At 46.3% G+C, this 16,928-nt stretch overlaps 1 long non-coding RNA gene across 1 annotated transcript in view; it reads right to left on the bottom strand.

The window, feature by feature from the left end:
* Positions 1-479: 479 nt before the first annotated feature.
* Positions 480-16,928, bottom strand: part of LOC105554574 — a 52,822-nt gene continuing 36,373 nt past the window's right edge. The window contains exons 2-3 of the long non-coding RNA XR_001008348.1: positions 1,878-1,966; positions 480-744 (exon numbers count right to left, since the gene is read on the bottom strand). This is a non-coding gene — a long non-coding RNA (uncharacterized LOC105554574). The remainder of the gene's footprint in view (positions 745-1,877; positions 1,967-16,928) is intronic.

The raw sequence follows: 16,928 nt of genomic DNA, 5'->3' as shown, positions 1-16,928 counted from the left end.
GGGAAGCACAAGCATCACTGAGGAAAGTCAGTATCCTCCTATGCCTTGCTACTTATCCTAAGTGTGATTCATGGACCAGCAAAATGGACCTCATCTAGGAGCTTGTTGGAAATGCAGAATTTCAGCCCGACCTATGGAATCAGAATCTACATGTTAACGAGATCCCCAGGGGCTGTGTGTGCATGTCAAAGTGTGAGAGTTTTCTGTCCTAGTGCCACTGCTTTGAGAACTACAGCTTGGTCATCTCTGGAAGAAAATCTAGCATTTGTGAGTTGCCACTTCTCCTGCACTCCAAAACGCACGTCCCAGTTCCTGACCCATTAGAATGAGGTTGTCCAGGGATGTATGGTGCTCTTGCTCCTTCTGGCCATCTCATCTCCCCTCTCCTCTTCTGAAGCTCTTACACTGGTCAGCAACTGGGCCCTTCTTTGCCTTTATGATGAGAAACTTCTCTGCTATTTGCTGATTGAACTGATATTTGTTTTCTTGAAAAGCGTGTTTTAATTCAAGACAGTTGTTGTTAAGGCAAATCTGTCTGCTGTGAGTTTTATCTCCTCTCTGTTGCTTCCTGGTGGTGCCACCCCAGGTCCTGGCATGCATCTTCTGGAGCCCAAGGGGCAAACAACACCCTTAGACCTCCAGACAGTCCCCGGCTTCTCCTCCACGTCTTGCCTCATCTCTCCAGCTGTGCAGGGCTGGCACACGGGCATGCCCTGCCTGCATTCTTCCCAGCTCATACCTGCTCTGGAGAGAAGACAAACATATGTCAATGACAACACATAAAACCCGATGACAGCCCAAGAACTCCTAAATCTTCCAAATTGCCGTCTGCACTTCCTCTCTCTTTATATCCTGGCATGCCTGAGCTGACCCGCCCCCCGGATCCAGTCCCAGCAGCTGTAATCATGTGTTCCTGTCTTCCAGCTGCTTTGGGAAACGCTGGGGCTCCAGGTACCAGCCTCTTCCCGGCTGCACCTCTCCAGAGTTGGAGACAGCTAAGGCGTGAGGGTCCCTGGGAATTGGGAACAGAGGACAGGGCCTAGAGCACCTCCAGACCCAAGTGTCCTTTGACTTTGCACGTGGAAAACCAAGAAATGACTAAATCCAGTGAATTAGCCACAGGAATCCCACTGCAGGAAAAAAGAGAATCCCTAGTTGGAAGAGTTATGGCAAAGAGACAGCGCCTCCTTCTCCAGCAGCTCTATGCTAAATACGGAAACTCCAAAGAAGGGTTACAATTTTCCTTGAGCATCTGGAAATTAGGTTCTGCTCTCGGGCTCAAGTTAAAAACAGTGGTTGGAATTCTGGTGTCAACTTTGCCAGATAAGGGGGGATTGGGGGAGCTCCTTGGTGGTGAAGTGACATCCTGGCTGGCCTCTGTGCCTCAGTATTGGTGAAGGACTTTGGGAAACAAAGGCTCCAGGACAGCCCATTTGCTCATCACAGGTGCAAAGAGGCCAATACTTGGCCTCCAACGTTTTTTAAAACTCTAGAGAAGAATCTTTCACTTTGGCTGGGGAGAAGCAAAGGCATTTAATAACTCATTTCTTAATGAAGAATGAATCATTTTTAAAAGCTTTCCGCCTCTTTTACCAACTGACCCTATAATTAGAAAAAGCATTCATTTCCTTTTTACTGCTGGCTCCCTAAAGCGAGATCTAGTGGTCAGGGACTATCAGGAAACAGAAGCACACTCAAATTAGGATGCTTTAAGGAGTCCCTTAAAAAAAAATGTGTATCCTGCCCACACCTGCCTTGACTAAGGTGTGGGCAGGGCATAGGGAAACTGAAAGGGCTGGTGCGATATCCTGGAGCTGGGATCTCAGTGCAGGGCTCTTACCACCCCTGGGCCTAAAGTGCCGACAGGAGAGAGTTACCGAGTCTGGAAGGAGACAGTCAAGCGGAGAGGTGGCATTGACAGGAGCTGGGATCTTCAGCTGAGGCATGCAGCCAGCCTGAGATGACCCTGTGAGAACAGAGACAGAGGAATAAATATGCCAACTTCACTGACCGACTTCCTTCTAGTCTATCAGAGACCCCATTGACCAGACCCAGCCCAGAGCCAGAGCGGGAGCAGTCTATTACTATAGGACAGACAGGTCAGTCTCGTGGGGTAGAGAGCAGCGTGGAGAGGGGCAAAGGGTGGATCTGGAGAGGCTGAGAGGAGTCACCTGGGACCAGAGCTGCTCTTACATTCCCTCTGCACCCCGCCTGATGCATTCCTTCTTAAAACTGCTGCCATGCAAGCATCTTGTCATTTTGCTCTGGAGCACCCGTTTGTGGTTTTCATTATTATATATTGCCTGGATCTGTCTTCTGCCAAGCCAGTTTGTAAGCCCTTAGAGACAGAGATTGCATCTCTCTTGGATTTACCCACTGCCCTGGGGTACATATGTTCCAAGTCTCCTTTGGCTTTTTACATGGAAAACCAACCAAGAAATGAATAAATCCAGTGAATTAGCCACAGGAATCCCATGGCAGGACAAAAGAGAATTCTCAGTTGGGAGAGTTGTGGCAAAGAGAGAGTACCTCCTTCCCAAGCAGCACAACGTATATACAAAACATATGGACAAGTGCGTGTGTGTGTGCTTGCGCATCAGCGAGGAGAGGGCAGGTGACGTTGCAGGTAACAACCACCTGATCTCAGCAGCATTATACAATAAATATTTTCTTTTGTTCACATTACCTGTCCATTGCAGGTCAACATGGAGTGGTGTGCGTGTCATAGTTAGTTTGGGACCCCCGATGGTGTCTTCTCAACACACACATCCCCACTTACAACAGAAGAGAGAGTATGGAGTGAATTACTCACTGGCCCAATGTGTCCCTTCTGTACACATTTCATGGGCCAAAGTGGGCTTGTGGCCATGCCTAACTGTCACAGTCAGGGAAGGAGAAGCCTCACACGCTCAGAAAGCAGGGAACTAGAGACATTTGGTGAGCAGTCTCCCAAAGTGGCTGAGGTTGGTCTCTACCAGGGGTCCATGGAGGAATGAATAATTTTGAATTAAATGGAACAGTGGGTGTCAATACAAATTAAATGAATAAAAAATTCTATGCCTTTTGACTTAGGAATTCAGATCAGTCAACTCAGCAACAGAAAAAAATTAGCCAATCAAGTGTCCAGGAATTATAGAAATCAAATGATTTGTAAGACACAGACTAGTTTATATTACAAGACCCCATTTCTGGCTGGTTTCAGCATAGCCTATGTTGTTTGACATGAATTGTGCCTGGGATGTGGATTCTTCATTGGGGGAGAATCAAATTCTCCCCCAATTTGATTATGTTATTGTTTTCCAGATTCTCGTGTCCTTGGCTATTCTTTAAGATTCGGACAGACTGATAAAGATCCGCTCACTGATCCTGATGCCCTCTGTGGCTCAGCTCCAAAGAGGACATAGCTGCTGCCACATCCGCTTCCCTGCCTTTTGTGGGACATCCCCATTCATGGCATTCTGCACTACCCCCAGGCATCGGTTCATAAAATTGCCTTATCCTGAGCCCTCCAAAATCCCTGGACCTTGCAGGAAATCACCTCACCTCAAAAGCAGAAAAGGGTGAAAAAACATTTTCAGATCTGGGCAATCACTTTGTTGAAAAAATTGAAACCAAGTTTTCAGGAGTATTTTCAAAAGTGGAAAAGCATGTTCACTCATCTTTAGAAACTGTCTATACCTAAAAACTGTTTAGGTAGTGATGCAGGTTGGTTGAGTTATCATCAAATTGTCTCAGCCACTTGGCTTCCCAAAGAAATTGTCTTGAAAAATCATGAAGAGACTGAGACTAAAGATGTAAGAGATGGCAATATTTTTTTAAAAAAACAAACAAGACCAAAAAACTACGATCTCTCTTCTCTGTTCCCTCCTATTTTTAAGTAATCTTTTGCCCATCATGAACCCTGAAAACAAATGCTAATACTGCTTCTCAGAGTAAATTGTCAAGTAATTTTGATGGCTGGACTTAGGCAGATGGACGCTTTATTTACAATGCCAAGCCAGATATCCTGGGATAAACACTAATTCATGAGATCTCTAAGGACTTTTGTGTGCCTAGAGGAGAAACATGAAAATGATCCTGTGACTGAAAAGGTGCATGATCTCATTGAGAAAGTTATTGTCGCAGTAATCTTACAAGCCTACAAAAGTTGGGTGACTAGCAAGGTCCTTCCCTGTCTTCTGAGGGGTCTGGGTCAATTCAGCTCTGGGACCTTCTTAAGGGCCCTTTGAGGTCCTGTCATCTTCAGTATTTTTTAGCAACTCACATTCTGATATGACCTGCCAGGGAGAGGGTGAAAACAATCAGCAATGGCAACTTCCACTGTTATAATTCCTTTTCCTGATGGTAAAAGCAGGACATGCTCATTGCAGAGAATTTGGAAAATATAAAATAAAAAGAAAATAAAAGGTAACCATATTTTCCCACCCACTTATATTCACCATCAACTTTCTGATGACCTCCTCTTCCTTTTTAAGCTTCAGTTTTTTGTGTTTTGATTTTTAAATTATTTCAATCATTCATTCATCCTTATTTATTGAGAGCATACTATTGTTCTGTTCCCATCATCAGTGATGTAGCGGTAGAATAAATAATGTCCTGTTCTCATGGAAATGAAATAATATCAGAGACAGTTACTAAAATTCAGAGGGCAGAAAGACCATGGGAAAATCTTCAAACACTTGGAAGTTAAATGGCATACTTCTAAATAATTCATGGGTCAAAGAAGGAGTCTCAAAGGGAATTAAAAACACATAGAACTCTGAGATGCAGCTAAAGCAGTGTTGAGAGGAAAATTTATAACACTAGATGCTAACATTAGAAGAGGAAACATCTGAAATCAATAATCGAAGTTCTCACTTCATAAAACTAGAAAAATAAGAAGAAAATTACACCCAAAGCAAGCAGAAGAAAGGAAATAAAAATAGGAGCAGAAATAAATTGAAAATAGGAAAATAATAGAGAAAAATCAATAAAACAAAAAGATTGTTCTTCAAAAAAAACCAATAAAATTGATACATCTCTAGAAAGACTGACAAAAATAAGAAGAGAGAAGACGTATTACCGCAATCTCAGAGTTGAGACAGAGGATATCACTACAAATCCTGTAGTTGCTAAAAATATGATGAGCAGATGCTTTGAACAACTTTATGCTCATAAATTCAACAACTTAAAAGGAATGAACCAATTCTGTAAATACTGCAACCTATCAAAACCCAACCCAGATGAAACAGACAATCTGAATAGCTCAAAAACTATGAAAGAAATGGACTTTGTAATTTAAAAAGCTTCAGAGATGGTTTTTCTGGAGAATTCTTAAAAAAAAAAAAAACAAAAACAAAAACAGGAATTTTACACCATGTTATTCAGAAACTAGAAGAGAAGGGAATACTTCCCAATTCATTTTATGAAGCTGGTTTAACCTTGATTCCAAAGCCAGATAAAGATTTTACAAGAAAAGAAAATCACAGACCAGCATCTCTCATGAACTTAGATGCAAAAATCCTCAACAAAATATTAGCAAATCAAATCCAGAGAGGAATACACATACCTTAGGGAGGTAGGGGTGACTTAACAAAATGGGCTAAGACTTCACGTTTAGACAGACTTAGTTTCAATTATCAGCTTCCCATGTGATACAATAACTCAACCTCAGTTTACCTATCTGTAATACAGGGGCAAAACACATATTTTAGGATTGGTTCATGTATCTAGTAAATGAAATTATATGTCAAAAAAAAAGTCAATGGAAGTTATATTATTTTGTCATATTTCTTTTTTTTTTTTCTTTTTTTGATAGAGATAGGGTTTTACCATGTTGGCCAGGCTGGTATCGAACTCCTGAGCTCAAGTGATCCACCTGCCTTGGCCTTCCAAAGGGGATTACAGGTGTGAGCCAACACGCCCACCAGGTTTTCTCTTATGGAGGAACTAAATGTTACAGCAGTAGCTGGTATTTTGTTATGGCAGACCAAGCTGACTAATACAGTCATGGCCCTTAAACGTGGCCCACGAGACCCTGCACCTTCTGGCCTCCCCTCTTTCTGATCGCTACCGTGACCTTTCCTCTGTGGCCCACTCTCTCCAGCACCATAGGCTTCCTTGGTATTCTCTGAATGACACGAGCACATTCCTACCCCAGGGCCTTTGCACTCTCATCTCCCCAGACAGCCTCACTCTTCCTCCACGGAAATTTCCCTCATTTCCTTCAAGCTTTTGTTCAAAAAGCTTCAGCCTTCTCAATGAGGCTGACCCTGAAAACTCTTTACAACTCACCTTCCCCCATTGAGCACTTCAACCCCCCTTACACGTTCTACTTAAAAAAAAAAATCTTCCCACATATTGATCACTTCCTAACATATGGTATCATGTATTTGTGATATTGTCTATTGCCTGTCACCCTCTGAAAAATGATAAGCTCCAGAAAATCAGGTATACGGGTCTCTGTTTTGTTCACTGAATCATTCCAAGTGCCTAGGACTCTGGCTGACACATATTTCCTGCTCCAGAAAACCTGTTGGCTGAGTGAATGAACCTCTTCCCCCAGCGAGCGAGCCTGTCGGCCGAGGAGACCAGGCCATACCAGGATTTCCCAGCAGGTGGCAGCCGACGCACGCCAGAGACGGCTGGGCACCCACACTTTGAACTCAAGGTTCTTCCAATTAAGTGCAAAAGAAGGAGCCAGGAGAGTCATCAAGTTTGGCTTACTCCCGACGCAGACTTGCACTGGAGGTTGTGTGGAGGGGATGAGCCAGTGAGTTGATAAAGCCTTTATCTAATACAGGAGGCTGTTTACCCACAATTCAGGGGTAAAAAAGTGTAAACAGCTGTTGAGATGAAAGAAAGTCAGAGTCCTCCCACGGTGAGGAAAAGGGGCAGAAGAAAGCCTGTGGCCACGGATTGGCATCACTCCTGTAGATGGAAAAGTGACATTGGACAACTACTCAGGGAAAAAGGTGAGCCCCTAACACACCGCCGGTGCCGTGGACATTTCTAGTCTTATTATTATTATTTTTTTTTGAGACGGAGTTTTGCTCCTGTTGCCCAGGCTGGAGTGCAGTGGTGTGATCTCGGCTCATGCAACCTCCGCCTCCCGGGTTCAAGGGATTCTCCTGACTCTGCCTCCTGAGTAGTTGGAATTATAGGCGCCCGCCACCATGCGCAGCTAATTTTTTTGTATTTTTAGTAGAGAGGGGGTTTCACCAGGTTGGCCAGGCTCGTCTCAAACTCCTGACCTCAGGTGATCCACCCGCCTTGGCCTCCCAAAGTGCTGGGATTACAGGCGTGAGCCACCACACCTGGCCTAATCTTACTGTTAACACACCAGAAGATGCTTTGTTATGAAACCTTGAATCTCCTTGTGGGCCTCTGCCAAGCTGCCCTCCTCCCAGGTGCTTCTGTTATCCATCCAGTCATGGAATTGAGTTGCAGTAGTAAGGAACCCTTTGAAAGCCAAGTGCAAGGTGAACCTGCCTTCCAGCAAATTCAGCATTTGAGTGTATCTGTTTAGTGGGAGGCTCCCAGGCAGAAACTGCATGATAATCTGAGTCTACAAGCCCAGAAAAAATCCATGTCAGCTGATCAACCTAGTAACTATCACAGTGACTACAAGAGCTAGCATCCATTGAGCGCTGCCTGTGTACCAGGCATGTGCTGGAGATGTTTACCTGCACTATCTTATTCATTGTCAGTGCCAACCTCTGAAGTTCACCCTCTTCTCATCCCCAACTCACAGATGACACGAGAGAGGTTGTCACTAGCCCACGGACCCAGTTCGGTGCTTCGGATTTCACCCTCACCCCTGCAGGGGAGGAATCCGCTGAGATGTACCAAGGTGTCCTGATAGACCTCAGAGAACATCTAGTCCACCACTCAGTGTTGACAGATGGGTAAGCTGAGGCCCAAAGAGGGGAAGGGACTGGCTAAGTTTACACAGAAGCCTGCCCAGTTCCTGTGCAGGAAGAGCAACCCAGTGCCTTTAACATTCCCAACCAATGTCAGGAGGTCAAGCACAGGCCTTTATTATTTATTTGTTTGCTTGTTTATTTAGAGACAGGGTCTCGCCCTGTTGCCCAGGCTGGAGTGCAGTGATGCGACCATAGTTCACTGCAGCCTCGAACTCTTGGACTCAAGCAATCCTCCCTCCTCAGCACTCCCCATCCCCAGTAGCTGGAACTACCGGCACATGCGTCATCATGTTGTATTGCTATGTTGCCCAGGCTGATCTCGAACTCCTGAGCTCAAGTGATCTTCTCACCTCGACCTCCCAAAGTGCTGGGATTACAGGTGTGAGTCACTGTGCCCGGCCAATCGCAAGCTTTTAGTTTGCTTTCCTCAGATTCCACATTTGCTTCAGTCCTTGCTGGCACTGAACACTTTTGCATAAGAGCTTGTGAAAATAACACCACCTCTCTTATTTTAGGAGTTTTATCAACTAGTAGACTGTCCAGCTGGAATCACTGGCCTCTCATAATGTGAATTCTGGCTTCTGTGGCTATTAGCTGGTGACTTTGGTCAAGCCACTCAACTCTGAGCTGGTTTGTTCATTGGTAAAATGGGGGTAGCAATATATATTCATGAAGGGCTAGATTCTAAGCTAGTGCTGCCCCGTACAAATGTAATGATAGCCACATATGTAATTTTAAATTTTCTAATAGCCACATCAAAAAAAAAAAAAAAAAAAGTAAAGGGGGAACCAAAGCACACACCATGATTAATGTTCATAAATTGTTTCATTGAATGCAGTAGCTTCCAAATACCATCATTTCAACGTCTAGTCAATATCCAATTGTTAATGCGATACTTCGTTTCATTTTCACATGAAGTCTTCAAGATGGGGTGTGTGTTTTGCACTTACAGCACATCTCAATTTGGACTGGTCACGTGGCAAGGGGCTGCTGTGTGGGACAGGACTGTTTCCCCCCTCCATAGCATTTTGAGCACATGGCTCTGCGCTTTAGGAGGATCTTTGTAGCTACACCTTGTCTGTAGATGGTCATCATTTGGGACCCTAACAGAACAGAGATGGCCGCCTTCCTGGCCTAACAAGTCCCCAGTACTCCCTGTCATCAGCAGGCCTCTGGGCTGTCTTTGAAAACCTTCCCTTCCGAGATAGGTTTCCTCCAACACCACAAACAGGTCTTTCCCATTCTCTGCAAATGTTCGTGTCCATTTTGTCCTTGATGTGGTGGAAGTGTTCTTAAAAACTGCACAGCAGACTAAGATACATTAAGAGAGAGGAATGCAGAGGATGGTGGGGTGATGCGGGAGGTGGAGAGATCACATCCTCCCTCGGGATGGGCTTGGTATTGTGGCACCCTGGGGCTCAGGGATCTGGTCTGTGGAATGTTGTCTTTGCTTGCCAGCTTAGAGCCCCACCTCGCCGCGCCCAGCTCAACTCTGTGGCCTCAACGGAAACACCCTCATTACAGGAGTGCCCCACCTCCGTGACCGCGACTTATATTTGACAATAAGCAGGTAGAAGGGGTGCAATTGTGCATGGGCCATGCTCAGAGAAACATGAAAAGGCTCAAGCCACGCTTCACCCTCAGGGGCCTGGGCTGGGAGATGGGAGCCAGCGTCTGCTTGGGTTCTCCTGACAGCAGTGGTCACTGTGGCTCGTGGAGAGTGACAAATGCAGGTGGGGTAGCTCAGACACAGGGCTCTAGGCTCTCTAGCGGGTCTAGGGGTGGTAGAGACCCCTCTAACTCTTCCCTCACTCCAGCTCCCAGACAGTTCCTTCCTTTTTATTTTTTCTGGAAGGCAGAGGTTGAGGGCCAGAGCTCTCCATTCAGCCTACCTGGGTTCACATTCCAGCTCTGCCACGTCCTGTGTGGCTTTGGTGAGTGATCCAACCTCTCTCTGCATTGGTGTCTTCCTCTATGAGTGGGGTGGTAACTCCTTCTTGGGGTTTTCTGAGGAATACATGAGGCAATAAACAGGAGACTCAGCATCAGACCAGTGTACCAGGATTATATTTTACAGGGAGAGACATGGTTCCTAGTACTTTGGCTTGTCCAGAATAGAGGCATCTTATTTTCCCCAATCAATTAATTTTATAGTTAAAAAATACAATATTAATAAAATCTATGCTGACAGAGAACAATCTCTGAGATGTACTCTGAAGTGAAAAAAGCAAAGTGTATAATATAGGCCAACATGGAACATAGACACGTGGCCTGTGTTTGGGATGGCACAAAAGTTACTGGTAATGGGTGACTGGGGAGGGGAGCCGGAGACAGCAGTGCGAGAGAGCTTGACTTTTCATTCTCTAGCCCCTTGTAATATTCCCATTTTACCAGGAGTATGTATTCCTGCTTTTTTTTTTTCGTTGTGAACATGAATTAATTTTTTCAATTAAAAAAAAAAACTAATTCAAATATCCCCCCCACCCCCACCAATGATAAATGATCATTGTAAAAATTTCCCAGTTCTGAAGAGAGAGCCTGAAAATGCTGTACCATTTCATTGCTGGGTGTTAGAGGATCCAGGGTCCCTGCCTGGGAAGATGGTTTGCTCCGAAATTCATTTTCCATGTATCACCATTTAAGCATCTGTCGGGGTTTAACTGGGGTAAAAGGAAAGCAGCTACTCAGGCATGTAACACGTATACACCCAGCAAACACAGCGCTTCCCTCTCACACATGCACGCACGCATGCACACACACACTTACACAACCTAAGGACTACACATGCACCCCTCACCAACCAAACCACTTCATACCCACATACTAACAAATGAGCCACTTCACCTATCCGCATCCAACCCCAAAAGCCCTTTACACCCACAAACACACAATGCCCACCCCGACAACCAAGCACTCCACACACCACAACAGCCTTTACACACATGCACCCAATGACCAAAGTACTTCACACATGCAACCCAGAGATCAGAAGCGCTTCACGCATCTGCCCAATAAGCAAAGTACTTAATATACACACGCACAGAGCTTTACACACATACGCACCCCAACCAAAGGGTCCACACACACACTCACATGCCCCAACGCCCAAAGCACTTCACACACACACCCACATGCGCACCCAAACAGCTTTACTCCTTCAACCAACGTGCATCATACACAGTCCCCAACAACCAAAATATTTTACCCCCATGCACCCCAACAGCCAATGCTCTCCATACAGACCCCCCTTCAAAAGCCCAAAGTGCTTCAATTGGTTTGATGCAGAGGTAGATACTTGAACACCAAGACATTAGACTGCGACTTTCTTTTCAGATTAATGAGCAGAAAAAGATTGGAGGAGGGAGGGGGCGAGAATGGCGGGAGAGAGCAATTACACCCAAATCTTTTCTCTGTTGATTAGGGATTCCTTCTCTAGCCTGCTTTGGCTCCAGCTAAATCTTTTTCTAATGAGATGTGGCTTATCCAGATCAAGGCCCTGAGAAAAAAGTTGCAATTAACTTTAAGAAGAAAAAGAGTGAGTGAGAAAAGGAAGGAAGAGTGGAGGGGGCGGCCAGGGGTAGGAGGTGGGGGCAGGGCCAGGGGCCTGGACGGTCAGGCTGGGAGGAGCCCAGGGGCTGGAGCAGGCTCCCAGCAGGTGGAGGCCCCGGCGCAGGCCCCGGCTGTGCTTCTGGAGTTTAGGGAACGGCCCTGTGATGCCTCTGCCAGCCTGGGTCAGGCCTCGTGGCCACTTCAGGCTCAAATCAAGGTGCAGGAATGGTGAGTGCCCTCGGGTTTTGGCTTTCCCGGCTCTGCACCCCAATCCCTGGCAGCGGCCTCTCTCCTTTCTGTCTACCTACCCTCTGGAGGACATGGGCCCTCCTCTGTCCACCCAGAACCTCGGGTGGTGTCTGGTCAGCACTGACTCTGCTCTTGGGAGCTGGGGGGTCCAGCAGTCCTCCGGCGGCCGGGAGCCATGGGGAGCTGGGGGGTCCAGCAGTCCTCCGGCGGCCGGGAGCCATGGGTTTGGCATGGGCCTCAGCACTGATGGCTGCCGCCGAGGTCCCCCCGACTTGCCTCACTCTTTCCATCTGGGAGTGAGGTCTTGAGTTATTTTAATGTGAGTCACTTAGAAGGGTGGACAGGGCCTAGGACTGAAGGAGACACTTCATATTGAGATGCTAAAAACACCTCACGATCCTGGAACTGACACAGATTGACCTTTCTGTGTTTCTCTCTGGATAAAATCAAGCTAGACCCAGTCACAGCTGACGAATAGTCACTTCCTCTCGCTGATGCTCAGTTTCGTCACCTGTTAAGAAAACGAAAGAAGTGGGGCAGTGGATCTCCAGAGCCTCTGCCAATCCTGACACCCCCAGATCCAGCAGAAGGCACAGATGCAGACTCCACGTGTCCTGATTTGAGTACTCACGGCTCCCTCCCTGATTCCCAAGCTCTGCTCAGCACATTCGCGGGACACTTACACCTTCCTGAAAGTTGTTTTCCATGCAGAGATTGGTTTTTGCCCTATTTGGCAAGAAATATCCAGCAATGCCTGAAGGCAGCTTTCACAAATCTTGAGGTCTGTAACCTGGCGCTTGTGGTGGGGTCTCGGCTAATAACTGGACATCTGTATGCCAGCCGAGCTGGGGAGCCCGAGCCTGGATCGGATGGAGTTAGGATGGGTGTGGTGGATGGGGGCGCAGGAGTGGGCTGCAGTCTCCTTTCTCTTTGGTCACACACAGCCAGGTATGCGGAAGGGGTCTGGGCAGATTATTTAAAGCTGAAGTCCTTTATTTTCCTACCCACAGCATTTCCTTTTCCCGTTCTGTGCATCTCCCTGTGCAAATTAAAAGGGATTTTGATGGCACGCTGGTGACTCCATGGGATAAAGTGAATCTGGGTCTCTGCAACTTGCTTGACTTCCAAAGAAGCGGGGCCCTTGCATGTTGGTGGCCACCCACACACACGGGCTTCCTCCGTGGGATGTCTGGGTGACCCCTTGCCAAATAAGCCCCCCGGGCCTGGGCACAGATGAGCTGGGCCCGTCTTTCCTGTGTCTAAGTTCTAGAGAGGTCACACAAGTCCCTACCTCCAAGCCCCAAGAATTTCCTTCAAGCCTGGTTCCCGGGTCCCCAGCCAGCCCTCCCTTCTGTCCCTGCCCTCCACAGTGTTGGTTGCTGGAGACAATCTGGGCTTTCTCCTGTGTCTCTCTGGCTGTCGCCAATGTAATAAGCATATGTGCTAGAAATCCTAGCTGCAGTGCTAAGTTAGAAATTCTTCTTAAACATATAGCAAGGTCAGATGAAGGGGAAAAAAATAGAAAACAAAACACAAAACCCTGAAACAGAAATTGGACACAGGAGGGCAGATGTAGACTGAACAGGAAGTGCTGGCCTGAGGCTAAATGAAACAGCTGTCACCATTGTTCTGGACTGAAAACTGCCTTTGCAAACTCCATGCGGTCCAGGCTCAGAAAGCAGATGTTAATAATTACAGCACATGAAACGAAGGGCACAGGATTAGGCAAGTGACGAAAAAGAAATGGTACCAGTAGATTTATAACTCGCCTAGGCAAATCTGCTTGCTGGTGTGGGGGGTGGGCTGGGCGGCTTCCCTGCAGAGGCCCCTCCTCAACCCCCTTCCTAGTTTGGCATTTTGGCTTCCGGGATGATCTCAGAATTTGGGGATTGTTTTATGGTGGGGGGCCATGGAGACCCATTCAAGCTGCCTTTCCAGGGACCCCATGACTCCAGGGTCATCGACGGTTGCCTCTGACCTACAGGAAAAAGGATAAAATCTCTAATGCTCAGCCCAGGTACAAAAAGGGTATCTGTGGTCAGAAAATCATTGGATGGGTTGCTGCAAGCTGGGACTCATGCGGACACAAAGCTGGGCAGCCATTCTTGGAGCTCTTGTTTTTACCAAAGGGTTCACGTCTAAAATCCAGGAGCTCAAGTTCTTTACAGCTGAAATTGATTCACACTTTAAAATCAGCCAGACCCTAGCGCCTTGGCAAGGGATCTCAAGGAGGATGTTGGGACACTTAAATAAAGTCAGCAAGGCGAGTTTCTTGGGCTAATTACATAAGTAGAAAAGGCAGAGTCTTCACATGTTTTCTGAACATTCCTCAGTGCTTTTCCATGTGAGCCAGAATTGTAAAAAAACAAAACAAAACAACACACTTGCATCCACAAAAATTCCTCCCATCCCACCACCCCCTAGAAAGGACGTCTCTAGGAAAGGTTAGGAAGAAGGTAAAGCATGTGTTTGGCATCTTTATGCCTGATATGGAAACCATATGCTTAAATACACTAGCAAACATACTTAATATAACACTCTCTTTTATTAAATGTGGTTTTATAAACGCTCTCCCCAGCCAGGGCACCTTCCCCATGCTGGAGGCTGGAACTTGGCAAAATAATCTTCCCGCTGTTACATCTATTGATACACATTTTTTGAAAATGAGTCTCGGACCCTTGGAAAATAGACTGGTTCTGATTATTATTGCAAGAGGGAAGGGGCACACGAGGGCATCTTTTTTCCTCTGATAAATTAAAAGAACTGTAACGGGTGCTTTCTGCAACCTGTAAAAGGGCAGAGCCATCTGTGATTCATTTAGCAGCTCCTTATAGAAGATTTATTTGATTAATTCGGTCAGAAGAGAGAGAATATGGATTTTCCCCTTCTCTGAAAGGCACATATACACTCACACATGCACACATGCACCCACCCATGGGTAGACATCTCAGGAATGAAAAATGACTAATCGTGTTATTGGAACTGGCGAACGCGGGGCCTCAGTGGTGAGATAGCAAGCTCCCGCCCTGCCAATGGGAGGGCCAATTACAGAAGAGATTTAATATCCTCAGGCCCAATGCCATCAAAGAGTGAGCCCAGAGGATAATACCGTGAACTACTGGATCGCTTTGCTTAGGCATTGATTACTGGGTGCCAGGCACTGTGTTGAGCATTTTGAATGCATTATCTCATTACATCATCACAAGGACCCTTGTGGGAGGTACTGTCGCCATCACCACTTTATAGACTGGGAGATGGCCCCATTCCCGGCAGGCCTCAGCTCAAAATTCTTTTCACTTTTTCCAGTGGAATTTTGCTTTCTCAGTCCTCTGTGCCTACAGCAGACAGATGGAGGCCACGCCTTACATTTATCTAGTGGTGGGTAATCTTGGAAGGGGTTATCCGCATTGGCTGTGCTTTATCCCTATAGGTTTCAGTTCAGTGTTGATTAGAGAAACACTCTCCTTTAGGCTTATCTCTAGTCTCAAGGAGAGCTCTGGCCTCCTCTGGCCTTTGTTGCCTCTAACTTAGGTGACCCAACCCTATAAGCAATCATCTCTAGACCACTGTCAATTCCTGGTTGGGGGAGGTGGTAACAGCCCCTTAGAGAGGTCCTTGCAAAGGGCAAAGAAAACAGTACAGGTGAAAGGAATCATAAAAGCACACAAGATCTGACCCAAAGAAGATTTTGGATGTCAATGTCAGGAGTGGCAAATATATGGTAAGTAAATGTGTCACTGCTCTCTTTCCCTTGCTCACAGCAGACATTGCTAATTGATCCCAGGTCTGTCTTCTACTAAGCCTCAAAATCCTCAATACAGAACTCCAGTCAGCCTCTACCAATAGATCAGAATTAGCAAAAATAGTTGGAAGCTGTTTGCAGTCCCTTTCAGTTGAATGTTTCATTTTGTGGAGGGAGAAACAGGGGCCCAGAAAGAAGTCAGCTACAAAAGCAGTCAGAGAAGGTCAGTTCTCAGCCTCAGATCTCTGACTTTCTCTGCCCAGTATTTTCAGCATCCACACCAGTGGGGCCGGTCCAAGCCAGGGTGCAGTGGGTCAGAAGCCTCTGTATTTTGCTGGGTCTCTGCTGTCACCCCCTCCCTGCAGTAGAACGTCACTGAAGCTGCTCTGCAGACAGGATAAAAGGCATCCTTTTGAAGGCTGCAGAAGATTGAAATCTTTGTGACTTTAAAATAATTAACCCCAAACCAGGATGGAGTGGGGCAGCCTGAGCCCATGATCTGTTACAATCCAGGGTCTAAGATTCTAGAAAGAAGTAGAAGTTTTCATTTTGGAAATACTGGCATCAGTAGACGCTCCTCATTCTCTCACTGGCTGGACCACAGGAAATGCCTAGATCAAAGGCAACCAGGACTCAATAGGCTTAAGGTATTGAGGGCTTGTCTCGGCTGCGGGGCTGTCACCCCGGCCCTCAGACTTTTCAGCTGGGCGGAATTTCTCTGTGGAAAGAATAACAGAATTTTGTGAAAGGAAGAAGGAGGCTTCAAGTTCAGAAGTTCCCTCCAGAGCTCTTTCCTGCTGCTCCCTTGCTAGGACCTAATCTTCAATGTTTCTCAGCCCGACATGGCTCAAGGGGGATTTTGTGGCTCACTACTTAGTTCTGTTGAATATCTGATTGGTGGTGACAAGCTTTTCCATAGAAGAATAAGACTGAGTACCAGGACTTAGGTTCAGAGAATCAGAGGGTGAGTCTGAAATCCAACATATTTGGAAGGGAGGCAGTCATGGCACATTCAGTATGAAGAGCGTTTTCACTATCCCATTGGCAGGGTTGCCTGTGGGGTCTTTAGGGGACCTGCTTAAAGAATAGACAAGAATTGTGTGCAACTTGCCTCTCAGCTCTTGGGTTGATCCTGGTACTTCTGCTATTTTGAAAACACTTTGTTTAAACCTGCCTTCTACAATCCTGTGTATACTACGAATTTCCATTATCTAAGAAGAAAATTTTGCTAACTGAATCAAACTCTAGCCCAGCCTAACTTCTTGAAAAGATCACAAATATTGAACTAGTGAGGTCCCAAATACTGAGGATTTTACGGGCCCAAATACCGCCCCTTGAGGGGGTTTGTTGACCAACATCATTTGTTGAAAGAAGATGCTTGTATTACAGAAGTGGTTTTCCAGAATGTTCCTGACTGGGTGACAGTTCAGAGAAGGAGCGAAGTTGGGGGGCAGGTAATGAAAAGAGAAGGTCCTCTGTGTACC

The sequence above is a fragment of the Mandrillus leucophaeus genome, unplaced genomic scaffold (assembly GCF_000951045.1).
Source record: "Mandrillus leucophaeus isolate KB7577 unplaced genomic scaffold, Mleu.le_1.0 Scaffold65, whole genome shotgun sequence".
Taxonomy (NCBI): Eukaryota; Metazoa; Chordata; class Mammalia; order Primates; family Cercopithecidae; genus Mandrillus; species Mandrillus leucophaeus.
Note: the sequence above shows the minus strand (reverse complement) of the source record. Positions and strands in the feature narration are given on the sequence as shown.